The sequence below is a fragment of the Bos taurus genome, chromosome 22 (assembly GCF_002263795.3).
Source record: "Bos taurus isolate L1 Dominette 01449 registration number 42190680 breed Hereford chromosome 22, ARS-UCD2.0, whole genome shotgun sequence".
Classification (NCBI taxonomy): domain Eukaryota; kingdom Metazoa; phylum Chordata; class Mammalia; order Artiodactyla; family Bovidae; genus Bos; species Bos taurus.
Window position 1 is genome coordinate 50,441,839 of NC_037349.1, and position 21,168 is coordinate 50,463,006.

A 21,168-nucleotide genomic window follows, 5' to 3' on the forward strand; every position below is an offset into this window, starting at 1 on the left:
GAGTCCTTGCCTGGTAACCTACATGTGGGAGCAGCTCTGAGATCTGTGCTTCCTTGTTCTCACTTGGAGGATGCCCTGTCTTGTGGAAACAAGGTTATTTTTTCTTTCAAGAAGGCATTGTACAGTGCTGACTGTGATTAATATTCTGCAGAAGTAAGACACTGTTATCCTCGTCAATGACTGAGGGGGTCTCCAGTTGGCCTGTCCCCTCAGAGGACACCTACTCTAGCAGATGGGGAGGGCCCAGGAGCCCCACCAACTTCCAGGGCAGTTTGCAGACTGTATGTGGAGGTTTTCTTGCATCTGGAGCTTTTGCACTCAAGTGAGGGTTGGTGTAGACTTGAGCACCCTGTGGCATGGCTGGCCATGGAGGGATCGAGAATAGCCCCGTTTTGAGCAGGTGTTCCCATATCCTCTTGATCTCTTTGGTTCATGGGTCCTCTGTCCTCCCTGTGCTGCACATGGCCAAGTGGCCCACAGCAGCCTACAGGAGGGCAGGTTCTGTTGGGGGGAAGTGCTAGCCCACTCCCTATACCCAGCCTGGCATCAAGTCTCAGGATACTGCCAGCTCTCCCAGAAGACCTGCTGTCTTGGTGGAGGCTATCTTAACTGTGGTGTCTTCAAGTTCTCTCAATCTTCTTCCCTCTGTCAAGTTTATGGACCTGAACCTTCTTGAGAGTAGCTTCCCTTGTGGCTCAGCTGGTAAAGAATCTGCCTGCAATGCCGGAGACCTGGGTTCAATCCCCAGGTTGGGAAGATCCCCTGGAAAAGGCAAAGGGTACCCACTCCAGTATTCTGGCCTGGAGAATTCCATGGACTATATAGTCCATGGGGTCGCAAAGAGTGGGACATGACTGAGCCACCTACACTTACACTTTCAGAGTAGCCGAGAATCTCCCTTCCTGAACCAGTTACAGTGCCCCAGGCAGAGGAAGAAGTCGAGTGCCTTCTGTGGGAAAAATATGCTTCATGGTGTTTCCAGAAAAGTGAGTGTTAGAGCTGGCCTCAGGGACAGCAACTTGACAGCAGGAGGTTATAGGAAGCAGCTGCCGGCAGACTTCCTGAGCACTTAGAATGCTCTAAGGGCTCATTAAACGCTCATCTCTAAGGAGTTTGATTTTTATCCTCATTCCACAGATAGAACAAGCAAGCCTCCAAAGTCACAAAGCTAGCTAGTCAGGTCACTTGATGTGAGTCAGGCTGTGTGATTACATTTGATGCCAAGCCCAAGGTAACAGTCTTCCTAAGGCTCGTAAGTTGCGCTTGGTGGCAGACCATGACAGTCCAGGGCAAAAGATGTTGTTATAAGAGCTGGAGACAAGATGCCCTAGGGCAGGAATAAGAGTGCCTGTTATGTGCCAGGGCTTGTGCTGGGGACTGAACTCCAGGCAGAAGGACAAACGTGGGAACAGGCCAGAGACTGCTGGGGCACAAAAGGCTGATGAAGGGCAAAGCTAGGGAATCCACTGGAAAGAGAGCATTATACACAGGAGCCAGTAAGAGGAGGCGCGAAACTCGGTGCTCACATTTCCAGAGGTGGCATAACCTTGGCCCAGCCTTCCCACACTGAGCCCCAGTTTCCTCAGTAGTGAGGGACAACTCCTGCCTTCCAGGGTGAGTGACCCAAAAAAGCATACAGCAGACATTCCCTAAGTGTGCATGCGTGCGTGAAAAGACGCTGTCGGCTCCATTCAGGAGCCGAGCACTCACGGATGCCAAGGGCGCTACGGCCTCCGGAGTAGCTAGCAAAAGCTCTACCTCCAGCAACTCCGGGAACTGCGCGCATGCGCCAATCCGTGCCGTCACAGTCACGTGCTGAAGCGTTCGGCTTGGGCCGCGAGAGGCAGGCTCTGACTGACAGGGCGGCCAACCTGTCATCGGGAGGCACTACACTGGACGTAGGGCAAAGAGGCTGTTGATTGGGAGTATTCTAAGCTGGGGGCGGGTTCTTTGCCGTCCTGGTTACTATGACGCCCGGCCCCCGCCCCCTCGGCTGGCCGCCATCTTGTTGTTGATCCGTACCTAGTGGGCAGCGCCGGGAGCTGGACCGAGCGGCCGGTGAGGGGCCGCTCCTGCGGATCTCAGCCACCTGCGCTGCCTGCCAGGGGGCGGGCCGAAACCTGGAGGCCCGGGGGGCCCAGCTCCCGTGGGGAGCCGTGGGCGCCCGCTGCCCGGGCCGGGCCGGTGAGTGACAGGAGCCGGGCCGAAAGACCGGCCTGACGCCGCGGAGCGGGCGGCGGCGGGCGCGGGGTTGGAGCTAGCGCGCGCAGGGCAGGGGCATCGGCTGAGCATCGCTCGAGCGTCCTTATCGGCCGCCCGTGAAGTCTCCCCGATGCTGGTGCCGAGGTCGCAGGACGGCCTCGGGGTAGAGGTCCAAAAGCCCCGCGCCTGAGGGCTGGCCGGCGGGGTAGCGGGAAACTAGTTTCTGTGACTGAAGCCCTGGGCTCCACTGACCCGCAGCGCTGAAACGTGTCCAGTGCCAGCTTGATGCTCTCCAGGGTCTTGTGTTGTTCCCAGGTGAGAAATACACGTACTATTTTCTTAGATGTCGCTCCTGCGAGTGACTTTCAGACCGATTGAGACTAAGACTAGGTCAACCAGTCGAAAGCCCCCGCAAAGCAGGCCGGCCAGTGTGACGGCCCTTGTGATTCAGACCAGGCGAAGGCCCCTCTGCCCGGCGCCTGCCTCTTAGACTCCTCGGAGCTCACCGTTTGCTTCTTCCTGAAGGGCCTGATCAGATGTCCCTGATGCCCGAATTTTGGTTTGGGACATATATATTTTGTTGTTGTTCTGAATCACCACTTTTTGGAGTGGTGGTAAGAGGTTCCTCTTTTGGCTCTGGGAGAAAGTGAGTATTGGTGGTAACTTGATTGGTTTTATCTCCTAAAAAGATAATCTGCCAAGTGTAGACAAAAGAAATGTAAGAGGGTGTTAGAATCAGAAAAAGAAATGAAACTTCTTTTTGTCTCGTGAATGCCAAATTAACTTTTAACAGAGTAAATGTATCTTGCCCAGTGAAACAGACTTCCAGGCCCCCTTCTTTTGTGAGGATAAGAGGGTTAGAGACCCCACCTAAGGTGTGCAGGTCTAGGAAACCTCTGCGTATAGGTTGAGATTTGATGTCCTGATGTGCTGAGGGCTCCAGAAAACATTTCTGTTTGCCTGTGGTCCCTTGGCTTCTCAGCACAGGCTTCTGTCTGTGGTCATACAGAAAGCCTGCCTGAGACCACTAAGAAGTTGAACAACAATACTTTGTGCGCTTGTGTCAGGATCTTATCACCTCAGAATGTTTAATTTTGCAAGAAACTATCCGTTTGGTCAGGAGATGCTTTTGGAGAAGATGCTGAAACCAGAGGCAGCTGGTGGCCTGTTGCTGTTTGCCTTGTGAGGAGAGAGAGAAGTTGAGTGAGTAGTCTTTAGGCATTTCATTACCCTCCCTTGGGCCATTTTTTGAATCTTGGATGAATTTTCATTTTGGTGAGACCAGTTCCTTGGGCAGTTCTTTACAAGAAAGGAAGATGCGAAAATATTAGGAGCTTCTCAAAATGGCCTCAAACTAATTTCCCCCCAACTCCCCTCTGATTAACACTTCCTTTAGAAAGTTAAGGCTGCCACAGGGTTAAATGCTTGCTGTTTTCTGTGAAAAATAACCATAAATTAGGCTCTTAGTCTGTTTCAGTTATCTTTGAGATATAGGAAGAGAACAAATCTCTTCCTTAGTCTACTTAACTACTCTAACTTTTGCATGCAATTTTAGGTTCAGGGGTCCATTACAGTCCATTCCCAGTCTAATGCTGTGTTAGAACTGTTGCCCCAAGGAAGTTACAGAATAGCCAAGAACTCTTATTGCCTTTTTTTTAATGCTTTATTGCCTTGTGAATACTTAGGAGTATTAGATCGTGCTTGCTTGATTAAGCCTATTTTGTTACTCAGAGATAGCTTATAGCAGTACTTCTATGCTGGGCATTTTTAAATGCAAATAAGTAGGGATGTTAGAATAGCGGACCTTCCATCTACTTTAACTTTGTATGTACATAATTCATCTGTTGGAGAAGGCGATGGCACCCCACTCCAGTACTCTTGCCTGGAAAACCCCATGGACGGAGGAGCCTGGTGGGCTGCAGTCCATGGGGTCGATAAGAGTCAGACACAACTGAGCGACTTGACTTTCACTTTTCACTTTCATGCATTGGAGAAGGAAATGGCAACCCACTCCAGTGTTCTTGCCTGGAGAATCCCAGGGACAGGGGAGCCTGGTAGGCTGCCGTCTCTGGGGTCGCAGAGTCGGACATGACTGAAGTGACTTAGCAGTAGCAATTCATCTGTAAATGTCAGCATTTTTAACTGTTACGAGCAACAGACTTAATGAGTCAAAACTGCTTCAGGCATATAGGATGAGATTTGATGTCCTAATGTGGCATTTTCGGTGCTGCTGCCCAGCTGGTCCCAACCCACCTCTCCCAGGTTTGTCCTAATCCTCACCACCCGAATGGTTTGGTAATCATTCCATGTGTGATATTTTCTTACACAGATTTTGTTGCCAGCTAATCCATTTCCTTTTGCCCCTCTTGGGGATACCCTTTGCCTTCAGTTTCACTTCTCTTTTCTCAAGTCCAGCTCAGGTCCTTCCTACCTCCTTTATGAAACACTCCCCGAAACATTCCGGTCTTTGGGAATACTCTACTCCCTCTGAACTGCAGTGGTATTATTGCCCTTATTAAAAACAATAATACAGTATATGCTCTTTTAAGAATAGCTTTTTTCTGATTAGACCTAACCCCTTTCCTGCAGAGATTGTAGTTTTGTGTCTTTTTGTACCTGCATGTAGTAGATAAGAACTAAATGTTCACAAAAATGTGCAAAATGTGCCTGAGTTGGAACACCCTCTAATTAAACAGGGAATTGGAGGGAATAGGCAGATAGAAATGAGACTTTGACCGTGGAGCTCCAAGTCCTACACTGCCCGGAGGGCTTGCACTCTCGCACCACACAGAGGCCCATCATTCTATAAGGCAGGACTTGCGCATAGTGCGGAACTGAAGCCCAACAATAGAAAGTAAATCTGCGTTTCAGAAATGGCTGTGTGGCTCATCCCTCTTCCTGGCTACTTTTGACTCTCAGAAAACATGTATTGGGTGAGCATAGCGTTGAGATTCTTAGACTCTTCTTGGTTGGGTCTTCTCACTGCCACCTTGGGCTTCTGTAAATGTGTCAGAAGTATTTGCTGCTTGTCCTCCCAGTGCTGCCCTGAAACTGTAAGGAGCAGTGATGGGTGGAGCTGGGGAAAGCCAGGTAGAGCTGTCTCTGGGTTGGAGCAGAGAGGCATTTTGTATGTTTGCACCAGGAGATCTGTGCTTTTGCCCCGATCTTAAGTCACATTTCATTTCTCTTCCTGTACTACAGCAGGATTTAAGCAATGAATTCTGTGTGGGAAAACCTAAGCAATCTTGGTTCTTTTATAAGATTGAGACTCTCATTCATGTTTGCTGCTATTACAGTTTGAAGTTGGGTTTATGTAAGAGGCATTGCAAATGAGTTTTGATGGGAACATATGTTCATTTCAGTGTTGGATCCCTGATAGAGACTTTGTTTTTTTGAATGCTTAGAAAATCTCATCTCTTCTGCAAAAGTTTTTATTTGTGGGTGGGGATTTAGCTCATTTGTTCCTGTCGTCTCATTTTCCAGAAGGTAAGCAGGCCTAGGACTGGACTGTTTTCAAATCTAAATTTTGATGTCAGGAAATAAGAGTACCTTGAAGACCATAAAAATCTGAGCCTGTTACAATTGAATGAACTAAGCAACTTTGTAATCAAAAAGTTAAATAATGAGAACTGTTGGTCCTTATAAACTCAGCTGGTGAGAATGTGAAATGATGCAGTCACTTTGGAAAATAGTCTGGCAGTTCTTCAAATGTTTAGAGTTACCAGCAATTCCACTCCTAGTTATCTACCCAAGAAAAATGAAAACATGTACAAAGCGAAAACCTATATATGAGTGTTTATAGCAGTGTTATTCATAACAACCAAAACAGGAAATGACCCAAATGTTTATCGACTGATAATGGATCAATAAAATATGGTTTATACATATTTTATATATACAATGGAATATCATTTAGCAATAAAAAGGAGTGAGGTACCAAAATATACTTCAACATGACTGAACCTGGGAAACATTATGCTAAGTGAAAGAAGCCAGACACAAAAGGTCACACATTATATGATTTCATTTATAAAACATATCCAGATGAAGCAAATCTGCAGAGATCGTAAGTAGATGAGTGGTTGCTTAGGGCAAGATGAGAGGTGATGAGTATGTTCTGAAACTGTAGTGATGGTTACACATAACTTTTATATACTAAAAGCCCTTGGATTATACACTGTATTTCTTATTTTATTTTTTTTGGCCATGCTGTGTGGCATGGTGGGGTCTTAGTTCCCTGATCAGGGATTGAACCCGTGCTCCCTGTGGTGGAAGCATAGAGTCCTAATCACTGTACCACCAGGAAAGTCCCATAAATTGTACACTTTAAATGGGTGACTTGTATGCTGTGTGAATTATATCTTGAAGCTGTTGTAAAAAATAACTTATCAGTAATGTATATTCACTAATTTAAAAAAAGATCATATATGAATAACAAGAAATAAAAACAGGACCATCCATAATTTCACTGTTAGTGTTTTATTGTTTGACCATATTTCTTCAAGTGATTTTTTGTAAGTTTTACAAAAATGAGATCATGCAGGACACCCTAATTAGTACCTTGTTGCAGTCAACACTGTATTATAAACTTCTGGGTTGGTAAATGATGTATTTACATCAGGGGCTAGCTGGCAATAAATAAGGAAGCTGAAGGGGAGCAAGGTGCCACTGTGCTGCCTCGTTTCAGCTGTAGGTCAGATTTGCCTTGGTTTCAGGTGGAAGTAGAGTGCTTTCAGATGAATGTAGAGTGCTCCTGTGAAACCTTTTGTGAGCCAAAATGACATAAAGTGAAAAAACAATTACCTTAGGACTCATCTTGCTAACGGACGTACAGTGTAAATCAAGATAGCGCACAGATGCTCACAGACAGTTCAGAGCTGTAGCAGCTTGAGATGCTGCGTGTAGTTCCTGGGAAAGGAGCTTGGCAGTGCCACTCTCGCTGCTCTGGGTGCACTCTGCCTCTGTAATGACTCCCTGCAAAACAAATACTGAATGCTGTTTTCACTTGCTGCCTTTCCCTAAAAGTGAAAACGCTCTTTGGATCTGTTCTGGCTAGTGAAAGCGGTGCTAACGTCCATCTTTCGTAAAAACACAGTGGTGTGAAGTGAATTTTGAAAAGCGGGGGAGACTCGCTCTCTAAACAGGTGTTCTTTTCATGATCTATTTATGGCATGATTTTTCATATTTTTGTGTTTTTCATGGATAATTTTGCTGGTTAAAATGGCTCCCAAGTAACCAATGCTGGAGTGCTGTCTAATCTTAAGTATAAGAAGGATGTAAAGTGCCTTATGAACAAAATACATGTGTTAGATAATAGATAAGATTTGTTCAGATCTGAGTTATAGTGCAGTTGGCTGAGAGTTCAGTGTTAACGAGTCAACTATGTATTTAATAAAGTGTCTTTAAACAGTAATATACATACAAGGTTATATCTTATATGTGTGTAGCTCTGGAAGATTAAAAATTGATTGGTGAAAGTGCTGTGACCAGAGGCTCAGAGAAACTTAACTCTGTTTCCTCTAGGAGCAGCAGCTCAGTATTCACTAACTTTTTTTTTGTTTGCAGTGACTTTATAGAACATAACTACTGTGAGAACTGGGAATTGGTTATATTTTCTTTCGTATCTAGTTTCTTTTGCTTAGTATGATGTTTCTGAGATTCATCTGTTTTGGTGTCTTCCTTTTTTATTGCTGAGTAGTATTCCTTTTTATGGCTGTATTTTTTGCTGCTAGGCATTTGGGTGGTTTCTAGTTTTTGGCTCTTATGAGTAAAGATGTAATAAATGTTCTCATACAAGTCTGTGTGTGTACATATTTTCATTTCTCTGTGGTAAATATCCACGAGTAGAATTTCCCTGACCCCCAGACTACATCACACGGACACTGTTTAGGAGACACTGTTTAGGAGAAAGTTGAACAGTTCTATGGACTCTGGGCCCAGTTTTGTTATTGCTCCTCCTTGTAGTTCTCAGCTCGAAGTCTCATTTTCTGTTTTTTTTGCCAGATTTCCAGATATACCCATGCTAAGTCAGAAACGAACGGGCATTCTGTTGAAGTGGGAAGTTGGAATAATTAGGAACTATTACAAGTAGACACTAGCTTCTAGATTGAGGGGGTCTGTTTGCTTTAAGAGCTTCATTTACTTGTCATGATCCTGGGTTTCTGTTAATTGATTCAGGTTAGGAGGCTTCTTGGTCATCCACAGGGTTCATCCTGCATCTCTCTGTGGAGCCTGGCCATGGTGATTTGCGCCTTTGTAAGTAACCAAGCTCAGTCACAATTGGTACTGCCTCTTTAGACCATTGGTCATGTGGCTGCTATTTTGCTACCTAAAAAAAAAAAAACAAAAAAACTTACACATGTGAATTAATTTTAATTCATATGCAACTTTTTTCTTTTTTTAAAAAAAGCTTGACTCTTCTTTGTCTGATGATCTTCCATGGGTGCTATTTGAAAACTAGTACCAACCAGAGGGTCCTAGCTAAGTGTTCTAGATTTTAATTTCTGGGAGCAGTGAGCAGTGATGAGTATTCATCCCTAACACCCCATCCCATTGAGGTCATTTCTACACTGTATATTCATACCTATGTTGGGCAGATTGAATTCTGTTTCATTGACTTCTTGTGCCAGTGTTCAATGACTACTTCTTTACAGCCAAGAACTTGATTATCAGCATCCTCTTTTAAAGCGTCTCAAATCTCCTAAAGAATAACACTGATTCTTATGGAGTTGCTAAAAAGCTATTTTCTGGATGGAAGGTAAGGTGGGTATTTAAGATGAGTGAAACTTTCATGTGGGAGTTGGCTGAAGCGAGAAAATTACTCTTGAAATACTGCTTCTTTAAGAGAGCCTTTTAGTAAAATTTTGAAGTATCTTTTATTTTTAGTTTACTGTATTTTTTATAGTTTGTTCAAAGAGAGAACCAGTATGTAATATTCCTCATTTGATTGGAATCTATAGTCCCTGGTCTTCATGGTTTTTTTTCCTTTTTTTTTTTTTTGAATAACTAAGTGGATAAAAGAGAAGGAATTTCTTTTTTAATAGACCCACGAGACCAGTAGCAGTACATTCACTTTATATGTGAGGAAACTGAGAGCAGTGTTTAGGCAGCACAGCAGGAGCATCATTTGTGCCTTTTCAGGATAGATAAGCTCTGCCTTCCAGTGTTAGTTTAAGCACAGATTTTTTTCTCCTCAAATGATTGGTTTTTCCGTTAAATTTTTGTTTCCTTTTAAAGTAACTCCTACTGAAGTATAAAATACTTATAAAGTGCACAAAATTTGATGATTTTTACACCTGTATATACCTAAACAACTGCCCAGATGAAAAACTAGAACATTTAAATAATTTGGCTTTGGGGGGACTTGCCTGGCAGTCCAGTGGTTAAAACTGCACTTTCACTGCAGAGGGCATGAGTTCTATCCCTGGTCGGGGAATTAAGATCTCTTACGCCACATGACACGGCCCAAGAAAACAAAACAAAATGAAGAAACAAAAGCAAAAGAAAGAATTTGTTATGATGACTCAGTGGTAAAGAACCTGCCAATACAGGAGACACAGGCGACTCGGGTTCAGTCCCTGGCTTGGGAAGACCCCTTGGAGAAGGGAATGGCAACCAGTCCAGTGTTCTTGCCTGGGAAATCCCATAGACAAGAGAAGCCTGGCAGGCTACAGTCCATGGGATCACCAAGAATCAGACATGACTGCATGACTAAGCACAAGTATTTGTATGTGTATATGTGTATATATACGTGTGTGCATGTGTATAAAGTGGAACTCACCCTGTTTACTCTCAGCCTGGTATCCTCAGAAGGGTGCCACTGGATCCCTTGCTTCTGGATAGGACCCAGATGTCTAAGCAACCTCTTTTCTGAGGATAAACAAAATGGATCCCTTTAGGCCTCTTTTCCCCTTCCCCTTATTTCAGACCTCCCAGATTGCTCTAGGTCTTTGCACATATTTCTGGTTTCTAGGTGAGGGATGTCCCAGTCCCTGGTAGATTGGAAGGGCAATCAGGTTGGCAGCTGTACTTACCTCAAGAATGTTCTCTATGTTTCCGTCTTCCTCAGAGGTGAGGTTTGTGAGCATCTTCCTGAAACAGTTCTTGGGGTGCGAAGGAAGGACTGTTTTTTTTTACCCTCATAACTAATCTTACCAGCACCTACAGTCTCGTGTGCGTGCTCGGTCACTTTAGTCGTGTCTGACTCTTTGCGACCATGTGGACTGTAGCTCACCAGGCTTCTCTGTCCATGGGATTCTCCAGGCAAGAATACTAGAATGGGTTGCCATGCCCCCCTCCAGGGGATCTTCCCGACCCGGGGTTTGAACTCGCGTCTGCCTGCATCTCCTGCATTGCAGGTGGATGGATTCTTTACCGACTGAGCCATGTGGGAAGCCACCTGCAGTCCCATGTGTATTAATAAAAGCAAGAATTGACTTGAATTTAAGAAAACATTAGTTTCCCTTGATTATATACTTTAGAGAACAAATATGCTTTCATGTTAGTTTTCAGCTGTAGTGTTTTTTGTCCTTGAATTTGAAAGTATTTGAGAGTATCTTTTCCTCTTAGAGTCCGCATCAGCTTCTTATCTCTGAAACAGTTAGAAATGACTTTTCATAAAGTCCAGAGCTATGCAACTAGAGCTTTATATGTTGTTCTTTTCTGTGAGAGTGACTATATCTGTCCATTGTGTTCTTTTCAGTTGAGTAATTTTGCTCTTTTTCCCTTGGAGAGTAAAAAACAAACCAAAGATAAATTATTGAAATATTGCCAAAATTTTACTTAGCATTCTTGCATTACCAAGTTTAAATTACTTTTTATAGACTTTTAAAAGACTAAATAGATTTCATATGCTTTGTTTTAAGATCATGATATTTTGGCATTATACTTTTAGTGCTTGAGTATATTTAGTTTTAGAAGTAGAAATGTTGGATTTCTAAACCAGTTTTAATGAAAATATGAGGAAATTTACAAATATACCTGTGCAGTTTGAAGGTACCAAGGATACTTCTTTTTACAAAAAGATTGCATACCAAACTCAGGTGATTAGTCTGAGGCTGTAAAAATACATTAGCCACAAAATTACCAACTCTAAACCAGCTCCTTAGAGTGCACTCTGCTGATCTGCATTTTGGAGTGTCTGTGCCCGCCCAGCTGACAAACTTGGTGACCAGGTATTGTCTTTCTCTTTCTGTGAAGACAGTGCCCTCCTAGTTCTTAAAATAGTTTGGACCTTATTCTCCACCATATCTGATTGGAATTTCTTTGTCTTTGCCAGGGCTTTTATTCATTGCCACTTTCTAGGCTTGCTTTGTTGTTGAATTAAACCAAACAAAACTAGTTATATCTCCTAAATTTAGTTTAAATTCTTTGAGATGGTTTATTCTTTATAATTGAGATTTTCTGTATATTTGTCTGATTTTCGCCCCTTGTTTCTCTTTTGTATTAGTAATAAAAATGATCTTATCATCTTCCTCATAGGCTATCTTCTTTTTTCCTACATATCTTGTTTAGTTTCTGTTAATTGCCATTTTTATCCAGGTACATTTAAACCTCTTTTTTCATGTATCAACTCTTTTTAGAGTCAAAACAGAATTTTACGTTCTCTTTCTTTGGTTTGGAATTCTGTCCTTTGGTTATCATACTTTCTTCTCTGTAAAGCCAAGTTAACTCTTTGTTCTGGTTTTGGTAGCCCTAGGTTAGAAATCTGTAAACTTTTTTGACTTAACAATCCTAATAGTAAACAAAAAAAGAGAGAGAAAAATCTTGTCCTGTCATGAACATGTTTCATATGTCGTGTACTTTTACTGCTGTACACATCTGTTATATACATCATGTGTATACATCTCTTTTTATTGTGTCGCTACCACATGCTGGACATGTTGAATAATATATAGTGAAAAAATAAGCTTTCCTTCATGGATCTGACATCGTTATAATAAAAATAATAAACTATGGACATTATCAATAAATAAAACATAGAACATGCCTTGAAAAAAGAAAAAGAGCAGAGTAAGGAAGATGGAACATCCAGATGGGTTTGTAGTTTACACTTAGGGAGGTTAGGGGAAACATGGAGAGAGATTTGAGCAAAGGAGGTGAGGGAGTTAGCCACTTGGATATCTGGGGGAGGAATGGTCCAGACAGAAGGAATGGCTAGTGCAGAGACCCCAGAGTAGGAATCTCCCTGTGTGTCTAGCCAGTGTGGCTTAGAGTGAGGTAATAAGCAAAGGGGAAAAGGATAGGAATCAGATTAGAGGGAAAATGGGGGTGGGGAGGAATGCAGAACTTGAAGGTTATGGCAAGGCCTTGGGTGAGACAGGAGCCATTGCAGGGTCTTGAACAGAGAAGTCACATGCTCTCTCAGTTTAACAGAGCCCCTGGCTGCTGTGTTGAGAACAGGCTGCAGGAGGGCCATGATGGAAGCTGGAACACCAGTGAGGAGAGGGGAGATGTTGGTGATCATACCAGGTGGTAGCACTGGAGATGGTAAGTAGCTGGATCTGGACATGATCTGAAGGTAGACTCAGTAGGGTTACATGATAGCCTACTGCGCTGGGGTCTAAGAGAAAGAGGAATCAAGAATGACTGTCAGGATTTTTGTGAGAGCAGCTGTAAAGATGGAGCTGGGATGGGTAAGCAGGTTGGAGAGGTTTGGGGGGCTTTGGGGAGATGAGTTCTGTCTTGGCAATGTTAAATTTAAACTTCCTAGATCAAATAGTCAGTCATATGAATTTGGTGTTCCAGAAAGACGACTGAACTGAGAGTGTAGCTAAACAAAGGAGGACCAAAGACTGAGCCCCGAGGCCTCCAGCGTTAAAAGTGTGGGAAGAAGAGAAAGAACCAGCAAAGTAGATTGAGTACCAGGAGAATGAGGAGAGTGGTGCTTGATGGCCAAGTGAGGAAGACAGATCAAGCAGTTCTAATGTTTTCTATCCAATTAGGGCTTTCCTCATAGTTCAGTCAGTAAAGAATCTGCTTGTGATGCAGGAGACCCCGGTTCGATTTCTGGGTCTGGAAGATCCCCTGGAGAAGGGATAGGCTACCCATTCCAGTATTCTTGGACTTCACTTGTGGCTCAGCTGGTAAAGAATCCACCTGGAATGTGGGATTACCTGAGTTTGATCCCTGGGTTGGGAAGATCCCCTGGAGAAGGGAAAGGCTACCCACTCCAATATTCTGGCTTAGAGAATTCCATGGACTCTGTAGTCCATGGGGGTTGCAAAGAGTTGGACACGACTAAGCAACTTTCACTTCACCCAGTTCCAGGTATTCATACCCTACTTTGGAACCACTGCTAGCACGTTCTTCTGTCATTTACTATGTATTAACATCAGGCTTCTAACGCTGTGAAGGCTTTTTGTTTTATTTAAAGATACACAAGTTCAGAGAATGATACTAGTGTGCTGGGCACAGAGATTAGAAAATGTTGACATTTCACCATATTTGTTTCAGACTTTTTACAAAAGAAATTAAAAATTATTAAAAGAGCTGAAGTTCCCTTTTCTTCCTAGATAACCAGTTTCCTCCTTTCCTTTCCTCCTGTAAAGTTGATGCACATTCTTCCATTCCACATCATTGTTCTTGTTAATACATATATGTGTCCATAAATTCATGTATAGTGTTTTATGTATTAAAAATTTACAATGATGACATACTAGAAATATTTCCAAACATGCTTTTTCCAATTTGTTTTGAAATGTATTCATGTTGACACATGTGGATTATTAATTCGGGACTGTACAGTTTATAAATACACTCATTCATTTTTCCATTCTTCCGCTGGTGGACCTTTGGGTCATTGCCCATTTTTCTGTTACAGCAGTGGTGCGGTGAGCGTTTTGAACTTGCTCTCTTGGGTGTGTGCTGGGTTGTGGAATGCACACAACTTTGGTTTTGTGTTGCCATCATCATCATAAGAGAGAAGCCATTTCTACCTGGCTGGCCAGTGCTTGGGATGTTTATACTTTTTATTTTTTCCAGTCTTATAGAATTGAAATCATTTCCTGTTTAAGTTCGCATTTCTCTAGTATTTGTGAAGAGGGGCATTTAATCACGTGTTTATTAACCACTGAGCCTCATCTTTTTTCCATCTTCTTATTTTCCTCCACTTATAGGAATTCTCCATATATTATTAACTGGTTTTCTTGATAATTATCAATATTGCAAATACCTGTTCTTTGTCTGACTTTTATCTTTACTTATGATTCTCTTATACAAAAAAGAATAATTTTATTGTGGCTGGTGGTAGGAATGGGGCGATTGTGAGTGGGTATGAGGGGTCTTTTGGAGTGATAGAAATACTATAAAATTAGGTTGTGGGGATTGTTGTACAACTCTGTAAATTTACTAACAATCATTGTATTGTACACTTAAGTGAATTTTATGGTTTGTAAATTATACTTCAATAAAAGCTGTTACAATTAACATTTTTTTTAATGTGGTCTTATTCATCAGTGTTTCCTGTTGTAGATTGTGTGTTTTATGTCTTATGGAATTTTACCTAATCTATTGTCAAAAGGCATTTAAATTTTTTTCTAATTTCAAGTTTTATTTTGGACATTTGTATGTTGGGAATTTACTTTGGAGTATAGTTGGAGGTAAGGACAGAATTTTATCTGTGTGTAGCCTCTTATGAAATTATATCATCTTTTTCAGTTGATTAAATGGGTGTTTAAATGCTACTTCAGTTACACACATCCACTCTCATGTCTGAGCCTAAGATTTTTTGCCTCTCTTTGCAAAATACCACACTCTGTCTTAACTGCTATAATTTCATAAGGAGCTTTGCTAGTGGGGAGGGCAGATCTTTCATTACTTTTTGACATTGCTGTCTAGCGACATCACTCCTCCATGTGAATATAAAGTCAGATTGTCAGGTTTGTCAAAAAACCCTCTTAGAATTTGTGTTGAAATTGCATTGCATTTCACTATTGAGCCCCACACTCCATGAATATGGTGTATTTATGTCTTCTTTTAGGTCCTTCAGTAAAGTTTTATTATTGATCTGTAATACTTTTTAAAGATTTATAGGTAGTTTATATAGTTTTGGTTGCTGTTGTAAATGGAATATATTTAAATAGTTTGCATTTTCTAGTGTATTCTGCTGGTGTAGAGGACTACTCTTCTTGTTCTTTATTCCCTTTTAAGTTCTGACTTAGAGTAAAGTTTGAAAATCTAGGCACACAGCTGAGTGCATATGTACAGTGCTCAGCTTTGTCACCTCTACCTTCATGCTCCTTCTCAGTATTTTCCCAGAGAAACCACTGTTGAGATTTTCATTATCATTTTGAATTTCATGTATGTATAGAATCACAGCACATGGCCTCTTTTGTATCTAGACTCTTTCTTGCTACATCACACCTGTGAGATTCTTCTATGCTGTGTTTGGCAGTAGTTGGTTCTTTTTCATTTCTCTGTAGTATTCCACTGTATGAATATACCACAATTCACAGATTTTAATTTTTTTTATAAAATTAAATATCCCAATTATTAATTTATAAGCCATAACAACACCTTATAATCATTTCACCTCACAACAGCTTTGCTTTGAAAAAGGAAAATACTAATTTAAGCAATATGAGAAACTTTATTTTATTTGAATAGAGACATAATTCATGTCAGAGTTCAATTATATGTTCAAGAAGTTAGTTACTATAACCAGAAGGTCAGTCTAACTAATGTTAACTAATGTCTTTACCGGGCAGATTTATTTCCATGTGTTGCTGTTCACCAGTGAAAAAAAAATTCAACTTGAGAATCTCAGCAGGTTCTTTTAAAAAATAGCCTCCTTCCCATTTTATGCAGTAAAATGTGGAACCAGAGCTTTCTAAAGAAAATGAAGGACAAACAGAGACTATGTAGCTGGTGGTGCACAAACTCATAGGCAGAGCATGGAGCCCTGGGGAAGCAGTCCATTCATAAGCTGACAGAATTTTAACCATTTTAATATAAACTGCCAGGGATCTAAAAGAACTGACCCACACAAACTGTTTCCTGTCTGAACATCCATCACCAGGATATTTGGAGGACATCGCTGCTACTTAAGCCCCTCTTTGCAGCATCCACATTTGTGAAGAATACCTGCTGCTTCTCATCCTCAAGTGTTAGACCTTTGCTCTGCTCGTGCGGCTGGTGACAGTGTTGAAGAAGATGCAGCTGTTACTGAAAACCCTGCAAACCAAACCAGTGGTCCTTTCATTAGGGCACAGACGATCTTTTTATGATAAGACAAAAAAGGACTAAAACTGCATCTGGTATTTTAGAGGGTAGGATTCATGTACTTTTAATCACCACATGATTTTGCCAAGCCCCAAACTTAGCATTTTCCAAAGAATCTGTTTTGGCAAACCGAAGCCTAACTTGGTGCTAATGCTTTTCCTGCCTCCCCTAGAGCCTGATTCAGACCACAGTTCAAACAGCCCAGTGAAAATGACACGGTAATCAGCACAAGTGGTCTTGTCTACTCTAATGCATAATATTAGAGAATATTGTTAATTAATTTTCATTATTTAAGATTGTGTTCAACAAAAAGGAGCTTTACTACTAAATACAGAAATGTATCATGTTTCCACAGAGGGAATTTTCTTATTTTTAAACATTTTAAAGTAAAATAGTTTTCATGCTAATACCCAGAAAGTTACAAACTATTTTCATAGAAAATAACAGTCTCCTTTTCACAAAAACAAGATTTCCTCGCCAAAATATTCTACCAAGTCACGGCAGAAATGGTGAAGTCTAATCAGACAAAGAATAGATACTGTGGTAGCAGAGCTTAAAACTCTGATCATGATTCCTGCTCTAGACCGAATGTTTGTTTTCCAGATTCATATGTTGACACCTAATATCCAGTGTGTAGGTTTTTGGAAGGGGAACCTTTGGGGTGATTAGGTCATGAGGATGGAGCCCTTATGAATGGGATTAGTGCCCTTATAAAAGAGGCCCCAGAGAGGCCTTTCACCCCTTCCACCATATGAGGACACAGTGACTCACCAAACATCAAATTTGCCATTGCGTTGATGTCGAATTTACCATCCTCTGGAACTAAGAAATTTCTGTTGTTTGTAAGTCATTCAGTCTGTGATACTCTGCTACAGCAGCCAAAACAGATTAAGACAATTTCCTTAGGATCCTTCTCAAAACCCAGAGAATGTTCTTCCTTGTAGTTACTTTCTTTTCATAGTCCTTAATGTCTCCAAAATGAGAAATGCCCTGTTTATGCCAAGGAAAAAAGGTATAGAGAGGAAAGAAAATAGTACGTTTCCTTTCAACTCTGAATCTGGGTGAATGCCACTTCAGATGTTACTGTCAAAAGAATTAGGCTATAGGAATTCAATCCTAACTGCCATTGCTTTTCACTCTGCGTGTTTGTCAGTCATAGCAAAGGGCCACAGGGATGACTGGGGAACGTGTGGGAGCCTCTTCGAGTCCTGGAGATGCTTTTAATAAATTCCAGCTTTCTGCCCCAGCTTTCTGCCCCTCAAGTTCCTCCATGCCTGTGGGTCCTGGGTCTGCGTGAGTAGTGGAATTGAAGTCGCTATTTTGTGGGTCTTCCCTGGCAGTTCAGTTAAGACACCGTGTTTCCACTGTAGGGAGCATGGATTCCATCCCTAGTTGGGAAACTAAGGTTCTGCATGCTGTGCTGGGTGGGCAGGAAAATAGGAGGGGAAAAGTGACTATTTTGTAACGCTTACGCACAATCCTTCATTGCTTTCCAGGAAGCCAACCCTTGCCAGCATAGAGGTCTGTATCTGTAGGGATTTCACCTTTCCAGGGAAAAGCCTTGTTGAATGTTACCTGGAAAGCAGACAAGACTGGTAACTTGGAAACACATTTACATGAGAGCAGATCTCTACAGAAAACTGAAACTTGGCCACGATTTCTAAAATGCCACATAGGGAAAAGAGCACTATTTATTAATACAAAGTTTTCTCCAGGGGAAACCTTTGGCAGTTTTGTTTACAAAACAAAAAACATCCTGGTAGAGAGTTTTTTGTTTGTTTCTAGTGCAACCCATGGGAATGAAACCATTGTCCCTCATGATTTCTGTTATGTGATATTTTTGACAGTTTGTAGCTTTTTAAAGAACTCACAAGTTTTTCTTCATGCTGGGAGTTTCTTAAATCTAGAAAAGACTCCAGAAGCTGTTGACATCTTGAATGGCATAAACTAGTTGAAGTGAGGTCAGTGTATCTGCAGAGGACAGTCTGGGAAATCTTCGAGAAGTAACTACACTCTGGAAAGTACAGTTTATTGACTACATTGCGTTTAGATCCATTTGTTAAAAAATGATCAGTAAGGTCCTGAAGTGGCAAGAGTATACATCTCTTTTATGATCTGCCTCCTGTTGAAGCAAGGTAGAATCGTTCTAAGCTAATTATTTGAACATTTGGACAGGTTCATTTCTACATGTGAGAGAATGAGTTTTCTGTTGGTCAGACTCTTGTTTAGTATCTTGGTACCAGCCCTGTGGACCAGACAGAATTCCGATACTCTGCCTTCAGGGACACTGGAAAGATGAGAGAATCACATTTGTCATTTTGAGGCTTATGGAGACTATGCCCTTTGTCATTAGTGAGAGAGCTTGTTCATCATTTGTTGAAAGTCTCCTTGCTGTCATCAGAAAACAGTTAGTGACCACTTTATGTGCAAAGTGTATTAACTGGAGACTTTGGGATTTTGATGCAACTATTTCTGTCCTTTCATTTATGATGGTTTTGATTACAAGTGGTAGAGTACCTTAATACGACTGGCTTGAAGAATAAAGGGAAACTTATTTTTGCTATATAACAGGATATCCAGTACTTCAGTGACAGTTTCAGGAGCCCTGATTTCTTCTTCCTGGTCTGTGTGCTCGGCGTGTTGGCCTTGTCCTAGGCAGGGATGTTTGAGAGTCATGGGGTAGCTGCAGTAGTCTCAGATGTCACATCCAGATATCGGAATAATAACCTGAGGAAGAGGAGGTGCCCTTCTCGTGTGTGAAGAGCAGGATAAGTTCCCAGAGAACCTCTGGCCAATTTCCCCTCATCTCATTGGGAAAAAGAGTCACATGCTTTTTCCTAAGTCAATTCATAAGAAATGAAGTAATGTTCAGGATTCTCGTTGAGCTTGAATGGCGTTTCATGTTCCCTTGAAGTTTGGCTCAAGGAACAACGTGAAGAACACGTGAACGGTGTTGTTCAGTGTATGTGAACAACATTGGGACTCTGTTAGGAAAGGAGTAGCGGAGCTAGACTCCGTCATCCATAGCTCTCAGCCCACAGGTTTTTCAGTGGGCCTTGGTGGACCCCAGATGTCAACAACAGCCTCTGGTTGTTTATCAGAACGAGTCAGAGCTTTTGCTAGAACTTTCAGGACTGTGCGGTAGGCGAGGCAAGCCCAAGCCCTTCACCTCCATCGGCATACCCCACAGAGTTGGCAGCAGGCATGTCTTCACAAGGAAAATTGAAGTCTCTTACTTGTAAGTCATTACAAGGCTCTGCGCCTTGTAGACCAGTAGGTATGTCCACTTGTTCAGGTTCCCAGGTTATTTAAAAAGAAATACCAAAACAGAGCTATAGAAACATGGTATGTTTTACATGTTTATTTCCCAGAAAGTATTTCAGACCCAGAAACAGTACCATGACTTTATGTAGACATCCTGTGGAAACAATATCAGAAGGCCAGATCTGACTGGAGATCGGACAGAATTCTGCCTTTCAGTCCTGTGGAGGCTGCAGAGGATCCCCAAAAAGACTGCAGAATGTTGAACTCAGAGTCCAGGGGAATGGCTCTAATGCCTGACTCCTCTGGGGCACTTGGCACTGTTGACCCCCTCTCCTAAACCAGATACCCACTGACGCAGGCTAGACAGCATAGCACCTTCCTGGTATCCCATCTGTGATCAGAGGCCATCCCAGCATGAAGGGGAGGAGGCAGGGCAGGAAGCACTTGGCATTGCTACCTGAAGTCTCCTGCCACGGGGGCGCCTCCAGGAACCCTGAGGAAAGCCTTCTGCAGTTGATTCGTGTCCTGAGCACTGCCACTCCTCTCATGTTTTGTTTTCATATAGTTGTGCTTTTACTCACTGTGGTCGTCTTCCTCGGATTATTTAATTCATTGTAACAAGCTTTTCTTTCTTTTGGTGAGCGCTGCTCTGTGCCAGGAACTGCCTCAAACCCGAGATGGAGTTAATAAGAGAATGGTTTGGCTGTGGTGACAGATGACAGAGATGACAGGACAGTGAACGTATTGCTGCTGTAGACTTGGCACAGGATGCCACAGGGGACGCAGAGGTGTGATCAAACTCTTGTACGAAGAGAATGGTGTCTGAGCCATATCCCGAAGAAGGAGAACTTAAAATGAATACCTTTAAAGGGATGCTGATCCGTTTAGGGGAGTGGGAATGGTGTTGATAGCACATAGTTTCCTGGACAGCTTTGGAGTAAAGAAAATTTTACATTTTGCAGTAGTGTTATTATATAGCTGATTTTGCTTCCCTGGTAGCTCAGAAAGTAAAGAATTCACCTCCAATGCAGGAGACCTGGCTTCGATCCCTGGTTAGGAAGATCCCCCGGAGGAGGGCTTGGCAACCCACCTTAGTGTCTTGCTGGCAGAATCCCAATGGACAGAGGAGTCTGGCGGGCTATGGTCCATGGGGTCGCAAAGAGTCAGACACGACTAGCGACTAAGCACAGCATAGCATAGCTCATTTTGCCCGTAATTAGGAGGTTCAGAAAAACTAATAGTTTATCTCTTACAGGTAAAGCCGTATTTCTGCTCTGTAAATATTTTTCCTTTAGTCTTGATCTTTCAGATGTTGTCTTGCCTACTATGTTCCTTTTTAAGTTTTAAAAATGTTATTGAAGTATAATTGATTTACAGTACCATGTTAATTTCTTTTGTACAGCCAAGTGACTCAGTTATACGTGCTACTTTTCATTTTCTTTTCCATTATGGTTTATCACAGGGGATTGAGTATACAGTTCC

At 42.1% G+C, this 21,168-nt stretch overlaps 1 protein-coding gene across 3 annotated transcripts in view; it reads left to right on the plus strand.

Moving 5' to 3' along the window:
* The first annotated feature begins 1,964 nt into the window (after positions 1-1,964).
* The window catches only part of IP6K1 (inositol hexakisphosphate kinase 1), a 37,489-nt gene continuing 18,285 nt past the window's right edge, over positions 1,965-21,168 (plus strand). The window contains exon 1 of one of the 3 annotated variants that reach the window (NM_001076010.1): positions 1,965-2,184. The gene's annotated coding sequence lies outside the window, so the exon portion shown is untranslated. Of the gene's footprint in view, positions 2,518-21,168 lie in introns of all 3 variants that reach the window. The other 2 variants (XM_005222860.5, XM_005222862.5) reach the window with 2 other exon arrangements.